Source organism: Rosa chinensis, chromosome 2 (genome assembly GCF_002994745.2).
Source record: "Rosa chinensis cultivar Old Blush chromosome 2, RchiOBHm-V2, whole genome shotgun sequence".
Classification (NCBI taxonomy): Eukaryota; Viridiplantae; Streptophyta; class Magnoliopsida; order Rosales; family Rosaceae; genus Rosa; species Rosa chinensis.
In genome coordinates this window covers 43843416-43853340 of record NC_037089.1, presented here as the reverse complement: position 1 = coordinate 43853340, position 9925 = coordinate 43843416, and the positions used below count along the sequence as shown (strand labels likewise).

Sequence of the window (9925 nt, the reverse complement as noted above, 5' to 3'; positions counted from 1 at the left end):
GTATTCAGTAGTTTCCTTATAGGAATTAGTTTCCTATACTAGACTGTACTAATGTGTAGTACAAGTATAGTACAATAGGGTTTTGTATATATATCCCTTACACAATTGTGAATAATATAGAAGAATTCTCACTCACAAATATTTTATCTTTTTCCATCTCAATATTTGACTGTAAGAACAAAAGGAGTTAACCTCAAACAAGAGAACAAGGTTCACAGAGTCTTCAAAGTCAACAGTGGTTGTGCATCGAATGAAGACTACCACCATCGATACAAGGCCCTGTTGATGTAGAAACAATATCCCAAGCCTCGGTTATCTCATGAGTTTGGATATAAGCAACCTCTTCCAAATTTTGATCAACATGATTAGAGGCCTTAATTGACGATTGAATTGCCTCCAACTCAACTGCTACTTCTTTCATAGTAGGTCGTCTCCTTCCATTCAAATTTAAGCATCTTTTGCAAGGTTAGCAACTGCAGTAATCTCTTCTTTCCCACCATATCTCGTAACTTGAGGATCTAGAACATCAAACAGACAATCTTGATCCATAGAAAGAAGGAAATAAGTCGCTAGGCTTCTTTCTTCTTGGGATCTTGTGAAAGAAACTGGTTTTTGTCCAGTTAAGAGCTCAGCAAGTACCACACCAAAGCTATAAACATCACTCTTGTCTGTAAATTGGCTAGATTGGAATACTCTGGGTCCAAATAACCAAATGTTCCATATACTAGTGTGGTAAGGTGTGTTTGGTCAATGGAAATAGATCGAGAAGTCCCAAAGTCTGCTACTTTTGCTCTGTATTTATCATCCAGGAGTATGTAGATGACTTGATATCTCGATGATAAATGGGAAAAGCAGCTGCAGAATGTAAATAGGAAAGAGCTCTTGCTACTTCGATGGCAACTCGTAGTCTTATTTCCCATGTAAGAGGAAACTCTTCATTCTGCTGATGAATATAGTCAGACAATGTTCCGTTGGCAATGAATTCATAAACCAAAAGAGGAACTTCTGTCTCTAAGCAACAACCCAAAAGTTTGACCACATTTCTGTGGATAATTTGGGAAAGAATGACAATTTCATTGATGAATTGTCTAACTTCTCCACCATGAACTAGTTTAGACTTCTTCACAGCAACAATTCTTCCATCTGCCAGCATTCCTTTGTAAACAGTACCTTGGCCTCCTTGACCAAGAATCCTGTCCACATTAAATGGTCTGTGGCTTTCTCTAACTCCTTGGAATTAAACAGCTTGATTTTCTCAACATTGACTTCACCTGAAGAAAATTGTTGCTCCAACAAGAAGCCACATTTGTTTGAAGAACTTCTTCTTGCGTTTGATGTTCTTCCGTTTTTTATGACTTTGTGCGACCACCATCCACAAATGAGTATGAGTAAACTCCAAAACACTGCTTGTAACTGGATATATAGCTCAATCAAATAAGTAAGAGTATAAATAATTTCTATAATAGATATGTTGCATTTATTTTTTAATTATATACCAATAACTGGACATTAGTAATCAAAATTTATCTTATGATACGTTTACATACTTGGAATGGAAAAATCATGAATCGGAGACAACGAAATGGAAGAAGGAGGAACCGGTATGGAAATGATTCCTAAACTCATAACCCTGATTCTAAATCGATTCCTGATAATGAAGTGTGACCGCACCCATTCCAATACCTTTATATGTTAGTAAACGTAAGAACACTCATACCCCGAAATCATTATCTTCATTTCCATTCTCATTCTAATTAAATAAGTAAATGTGCCCTGAGTGTTTTAAGATTTAGAAAGTTCAATGGAATAAGTGTACGTTACGCTGGTTCAAATCCAGCTGCCCAAAAATTCGGAGGTGAGAAAAAAAAATTCGTATCTATTCAAAAAGAAAATTAGAAAGTTGAAAAATACCTATAACAACCAGCTTTTCCGGCCTTAAGCTTGTCGGTGGAGGATCACACTTAAAGCCTCCAGGATAATTGATACAGATCCCGTAACTAACACATGGTCGACCCTCACATTCATTGATATCTGAAATTGTGACAACACAAAAATACATATATATAATGAAAAAAAACCAATGAGTCGACCAAAATCTCTCACACACACACACGCGGACATATCACTACTAGCAAAACAACAATTACCCACGGATTTTAATCTGTGGGTAATAAGACTATCTCACACTGATTTCAGTGTGTGATAGCTTTTACACACAGTGCACGTACAGATTGGTATTACCGTGCGGTTTGGAGGGGGGTAATGCTCATCCGCCACGGATTATGTTGTCCGTGTGAAATACTTACGTGGGCCCCACTATAATTCCATAAATATAAATTACCGGAATTAGCTGCAATCCGTGTGAACAACTCTATTTCACACGGATTTCTGTACCAAATACGTACCTATCTCACACGGATTTCTGTGTCAAATACATACCTATCTCACACGGATTATTTTGTCCGTGTGAATATTAGACGTGGGCCCCATATCTTTCCGTAAATATAGATCACCGTAATGGAATGAAATCGGTGTGAACAACTCTATTTCACACGGATTTCTGTGTCAAATGTGTAAATTGTATTTCACACGGATTTCTGTGTGAGATATAACTCACACTGATTTCTGTGTCAAAACTTATAACAATTGACACGGATTTCCATGTGAAATTCCTATACTCTTAACTCACACTGATTTCAGTGTGTAATAGTGACAGCATGTTAAAAAAAAATTCAACCTGAACATATCAGCAGCTCTATCCCTATATTGATAGCTTTGAAGCTGGTATTTTTCTTCTTCCTCAGCTATCAGGAACCAAAACAAAGACAAAAAATTAGAAACAAGTATTATCAAGATAAATGAACCAATTATCCATTAAAATCTATTCTAGCAACGAACCCAATCAATCGCAAAAGACCATATATACCAGCAATTGTTGACAACAACAAAAACCCAACTGTACAAATCAGTGAAAACCCATTAACTTCCGTCTATTAGAGAGTAACAGTTGAGAGAGTAAGGTTTTGAGCTATGAATAAAAATATAACGCATACTTGAGCAATTGTATGTAATATGTTGTATGTAATATGTATATGACTACAAGTAAAAGAGTGGGACACCTCGGCTTCGGAGGCCCTCTGGTAAAAGGGCTTCAACGTCTGGTCCAGGACGACATGATTCTCAGGTTGTGCCATTGTTGGAGAGTTCGCTCAAAAAGCTTCCAGTTTTCAAGAGAGCTGGAGAGGGTGGGTTTGGAGATGAGAGAGAGGGAGGCAGAGAAGAGAGCTGGGATATGAGAGAGAGGGAGAGCAGTGGGCGAAGGAGCAGAGAAAGGGTGCGGGAGGGGGCAGTGGGTAGAGGAGATGAGAGAGAGAGGGAGACATGAGAGAATTCGGAGCTTTAGATTTTGGTTTCTGGTTTTCTGGTTTTAAGCAACATTAATATGCACGGAAATCTGTGTGTTTATAGTATTTCACACGGAAATCTGTGTGAAATACATTTGCATTTACTACAGATATCCGTGTGAATTTACCTCGGTAACCCAATAGCTATCATCTATTGTTATTTAAATATTTACAACAGCACCCACAGTAATCCGTGGGAATATCCAAATATTGAGCGGGAATAAATCCACGGAAATCCGTGTGTAATACTACTAGGGGAGGGAAATTGAATTTGTTCCAAAAAAGTGAGCGGGAAAAAATCTACCACGAAAATCCGTGTGAGATACATATATATTTACCACTGATTTTCGTGTGTATTTATCTCGGTAATATATAATTGTCATGTTAATTATTGTTTACACGGAATTCTGTCTCTATTATATTTTTTTCACACGGAATTTTGTAGCTAATTGTTCTTTTCACACAGATATCCGTGTGAAAAGGTTTTAGTTTTTACACAGACATCAGTTACTCTTGTTTATGCACACGGATTTCTGTGTGTAGTCTCCTTTTTCACACGGAATTCTGTAGCTCATTGTTCTTTTCACACAGATTCTGTGTTAACATTTCACACGGAAATCCGTGTGTATTACTCATTTCACACAGATGTCTGTACCAAAAACCGGTCAACCCTTTAAACACTTCTACTTCCCTAAGCGGAGCCGACCCTTGAGAAGATAAAATTTCAGAAATTTTTACATTAGTTGATATAGCTTTTACCCATGAGAGCATAAGAGTTTATAGATCAAAAAAATAAGTTACGAGTGAGCGGTTATGAGCATATTAGTTTTATGTAGTATTTATGGTTTAGGGTTGACCTACTAGATCGAAACCCAAACGACGACGAAAATAATTGAAATTTTGAACACAACCATTTATTCTTATCATGATAACATCCTACGGTCGATTTTGATAAAGTCTATTTCCTACGCATTGTTGCTTATGGAAGGTATACTTTTCATTATAACTAATAAACTAGTTATACCACATTAGTAGACATATAGGAATTTTGTGCAATCCAAAAAATAAAAATAAAAAATTGATAAATTTGACATTACTCATCTATTTATAGCGTATTAATAGGTACGGTGTAAAAAATTTAACTCAATCCGTCGTTCTTTCAATATCAAATAAGTGGTTAACCTTATATACACATATACTTTTTCACACGGAATTTTGTAGCTAATTGTTCTTTTCACACGGATATCCGTGTGAAAAGATTTTAGTTTTTACACAGACATCAGTTACTGTTGTTTATGCACACGGATTTCTGTGTGTAGTCTCCTTTTTCACATGAAATTCTGTAGCTCATTGTTCTTTTCACACGGATTTCTGTGTTAACATTTCACACGGAAATCCGTGTGTATTACTCATTTCACACAGATGTCTGTACCAAAAATCAGTCAACCCTTTAAACGCTTCTACTTCCCTAAGGGGAGCCGACCCTTGAGGAGATAAAATTTCAGAAATTTTTACATTAGTTGATATATCTTCTACCCATGAGAGCATAAGAGTTTACAGATCAAAAAAATAAGTTACGAGTGAGTGGTTATGAGCATATTAGTTTTATGTAGTATTTAAAGTTTAGGGTTGACCTACTAGATCGAAACCCAAACGACGACGAAAATAGCTGAAATTTTAAACACAACCATTTATTCTTATCATGATAACATCCTACGGTCGATTTTGATAAAGTCTATTTCCTACGCATTATTGCTTATGGAATGTATACTTTTCATTATAACTAATAAACTAGTTATACCACATTAATAGACATATATGAATTTTGTGTCATACATGTGATAAAAATTGAAAATTGATAAATTTGACATTACCCATCTATCTATAGCATATTAATAGGTATGGTGTAAAAAAATTAACTCAATCCGCCGTTCTTTCAATATCAAATAAAGTGGTTAACCTTATATACACCTATACTTCTCTAAGGGGAGTAAAACCACGAGGAGATAAACTTTCCAAAAATTTTACATTATTTGGTATACCTCATATTCATGAAAGTATGAGAGCTGACAGATCGAAAAAATAAGTTACGAGTGAGCGGTGATGAGCATATTAGTTTTATGTAGTATTTAAGGTTTAGGGTTGACCTACTAGATCGAAGCCCAAACGACGAGGAAAATAGCTGAAATTTTTAACACAACCATTTATTCTTATCATGATAACATCCTACGGTCGATTTTGATAAAGTCTATTTCCTACGCATTGTTGCTTATGGAATGTATACTTTTCATTATAACTAATAAACTAGTTATACCACATTAGTAGACATATATGAATTTTGTGCAATCCAAAAAATAAAAATAAAAAATTGATAAATTTGATATTGGTATTTGGTAATAATGTATTAATAGGTACGGTGTAAAAGAATTAACTCAATCCGCCGGTTTTTCAATATCAAATAAGTGGTTAACCTTATATACACATATACTTTTTCACACGGAATTTTGTAGCTAATTGTTCTTTTCACACGGATATCCGTTACTGTTGTTTATTCACACGGATTTCTGTGTGTAGTCTCCTTTTTCACACGGAAATCTGTAGCTCATTGTTCTTTTCACACGGATTTCTGTGTCAACATTTTCACACGGAAATCCGTGTGTATTACTCATTGCACACAGAAATCTGTATCAAATACTTATTATAACGGAAATCTAATTTCACATAACAAACAAAATTAATGATCCCAAAATAAACTAATTTCGGATTTTCACACAGAAATCAGTGTGAATTGATCTGCACACAGATATCCGTGTAAAAATATTTTATCATTTACACAGACATCTGTTACTATTGTTTATTCACACGGATTTCCGTCGATATTGTTATTGTATAAATCACTATAGAGCTCAATTATGTTCTTTTCACACAGATATCTGTATCAAATACTTATTGTAATGGAAATCCGTCCCTCCATAATTCACATAACATAAAAAATTAATTATTTCGAAATAAACTAATTTATAATACGTACAGAAATCAGTGTGAATTGATTTTCACACAGATATCCGTGTGAATATGTTTTTGTTTTTACACAGATATCTGTGACTATTGTTTATGCACACGGATTTCCGTTGATATTGTTATTGTATAAATTATTGTGGGCCCGATTATGCTCATTTCACACAGATTTCTGTTAGTATTTCTATTTCACACGGATTTCTGTGGCTTTTAACTACAGTAAATCCGTGTGTATTGTTATTTTGCTAGTAGTGTATATAGCAAGAGATCGATTTAGTTACCTTGACATCCATGAAGAAGATAAGGGTTTCCTTCATAGCCTTTTGAGCATAAGAGTAGACGTCCATCATCGCTGATATATGTGCTATTGTTAGAGACAGTCCAGTTGTTCGAGATATCCGAATATGGGCGTGCGCTCCATTTCAGCTCCACAGGGACGTAGTCCATATCACCAATGACCGACATATTTGTTCTAGTAAACCAACTTTGCTTTACAACGAATGCATACTTGCATTCCTTAGCACTGCGAGCGTTTATTACGTCTGCAAAGCTAGCATTGAAGTTCTTTAGATATTTAGGAAAGGTGGATTGGCAGCAGTTGATACCAATGCAGGTATTCTTCTTTAATACAGGGTTACTGGAGTAGTCACAAATGGACAAGCAGCCACCAAGTGTTGTTGTCAACCCATTAGAAAATTTTGTCATTAGGGCAATTCCTCCACAACTCATTGAAGTGAATCTGTTGTCCTGGGAGTACCAGAAAGGGGTTTGCTCCAGGTTGTAGGTCTGGCGGTTGCTCGGCAGTCCCGGCTTGTCAGTGCAATTTGAGAAGGTTATGGGGCTTCTGACCTGTAGTGTGCCTTCAATAGAGATTTCCAGCACTTCAAGACTCGTGCTGGTCAAGAAAGGTTTGGGAGGGCTGGTTGAGTAGTTACATATTATCTGGAACGAGTTGCTGTAGAAACCTGTGTCGCTGCCGGTAAGGTAGCAGCCTTCTCCAATTCCAAAAGGGTATGGGATTGCAATGTGTCCACAATGGGACGGGCAGTGAAGCTTTGCTATCGAGTCTGTGGGGGGCACCGGTGAGGCTGCAGCTAGTGTTGTCCTGCTGCTCATAGCCCACAAGATGAACAGACTAGTAAAGTGCAGCACAAGAAACTGGAACTGGGATCTAGACATTGTTACTGGCTAGCAGCTAGGTCCTCGATCTTTCTAATGAGATATTATTGTCTATCTGCAGTAGAGGGAAGCGAGCTACATCTGGCTTTGAGGGACCATGTTTAAGTAGTGAAAGAAGATTAAAGTTGAATAATAATTAGTCTCAACTTTGTTTTCTTTTTCATTTTAATTGGCAGACCAAAAAAGTTAAAAAAAAGAAAAGGTTGAGAGTACAGTGAGTACAGAAAACTTTTCTTTACAATAATTGAAGGGGCATTTCATTTTACACCCAAATTTGATTACACCTATTAGATTAAACCCATCTAAGATATTTTTTTTAATATACACCCAAATGGATCTGTTGATTAGGTTGATTACATAAATAAATTCTCATTACGTGACATAGAAAATAAAACATGTTTTTGTCAAAAATTTCTTAATATGCTACAAGCTCTAAACAAATACACGATGAACTAGACCCTTGATTGAAGCTCTCATAATCAAAACCTAGATTGAGGTTTATATTTGCTTTTTTGTGGTCTTTTTTTTCTATATAAAAGGTATGTTATACTTTTCATATAACACTTGAATGGAAAGCAAACATATATTAATAACATATTATACAGTTGTTCTATTTAGCTAGCCACTTTAGAATTACGTCTGCATCAATGCTCTCTATTTTAGATAGTTTTAAATTTATATTATTTTTAAATGAATATTAAATAGTTTAAATGTATTTATAAATTACATAAAATAACTTAAAATGAATGTTTTAAATTATAGAGAGCCTCATCTTGCTCTCTATATATTGGAGCGAGATAGCTAAAAGTTATAATAGAGAGCTACTTAGGAGTCTGGTACAGCTGCTAAAATAGATAAAAAGCTAAACATGCTCTCCAAAATGGCTAAGGAGCCACAATAGAGAGTCTGCTAAAGATGCTCTTAGAATACTTTTTTTTCTAGATAATTTGATTTCAGGTATGTATCTAACATATAGGAGGCTTAGTTTTTGGTTTATACATTCGATTACAGCCAAAATGTTAATAGATTTTGTATAACATCTCTATATTAGAATTTATTATTATTTTTTGTATCATACCTCTTTGGTAGGTTTTCTATTATATTACATCTATGATTGTATAAACAAAAATGTTATACCTATGATTGTGGTATATATCATTGTGTGTCGATCTCTATTAAGCTTGAACGTTTCTATTATTTAAGCCCTACCTACATATACATATTTAGTAGGTACATTAGACATATATTATTTGAGAGAATGTAAAAAGGCAAATTATATACATGAAAATAAGGAAAAATATTGATTATAGGCATACAATCTATATGGAAGGTTTTCTTTTCATTTATTTTTTTATATTTTTTTATGAATCACTCTATATAGAAGGTTTATTAATGTGATTTGGGTGTAAATTAAAAGAAAAGTATGTATGAGTTTTTTCTAATAGAAAGTTGAATTTTTAGGTTTATATCTAATTTTCTCATAATTGAAACAAAAGTAAAGAAGCTGCTGGGTTCGCATGAAGTTTCCAAGAAGGGAGCGTATTGAAATTTCTATTTGTTAACTTGAATTAGCACGACCTGCGAAGGCTAATGGTGGATGGAGACATGTCATCAAAAAAAAAAAAAAAAACAACGGTGGATGGAGATTTGCTAATGATGAATTCCATTTTTTTTTGCTTTTTTTAAGGAGTAGACCTGACCTATAGCTTTTTGACTCTTCGGACAAAAAAAAAAAACTAGAACTTTCCAGCCGACAGAAGATTTGCTAAATAAACTTATCCAAAACAAAAAAGAAGACGAAGACGAAGACGAATAGGTTTGCTATTAATTTGGTAATTCATTATGCCTATAGAGTACGTTTAGGATAAATGATTGACATAGGATGATGTTGTTTTAGCTTGTTTTCCACGCACTTGTATTTTATGTAATTTATTTTTCCTTATGATAAATCATCAAAGTGCCAGATAGATGTATGGGAAAATTCAGAAATAGTGCATGAATAAAGAAATTTTGCTACTTTTATTTTTATTATTTTTATCAAATCATCTGGTATCATTTGATAAACTTTAGTACTTTAGATTTGACAGTAAGAGATTTTTAGATATTAGTACGTAGTTTTCAAACCATCGATCAAAATTGGGTCGTGAAGGATGGTCCTCAGAGCTTTAACAAGGCATCGATTGTGCTGGCGCCCTATAACGCAGAAAACATCTTATTTTGTCTGTGTCGCTGCAAACCCTACGAGTCTAGGTAAAGCTTAAGTGCATCTCTCTGAATTGTAGATTGGAGTGACTGATTCCTACCATTTGAATAACTGATCCATG

The 9925-nt window shown here is 34.8% G+C and overlaps 1 pseudogene; it reads right to left on the bottom strand.

The window, feature by feature from the left end:
* Positions 1 to 229: 229 nt before the first annotated feature.
* Positions 230 to 7771, bottom strand: LOC112184326 (annotated as a pseudogene).
* Between the last annotated feature and the right edge of the window lie 2154 nt (positions 7772 to 9925).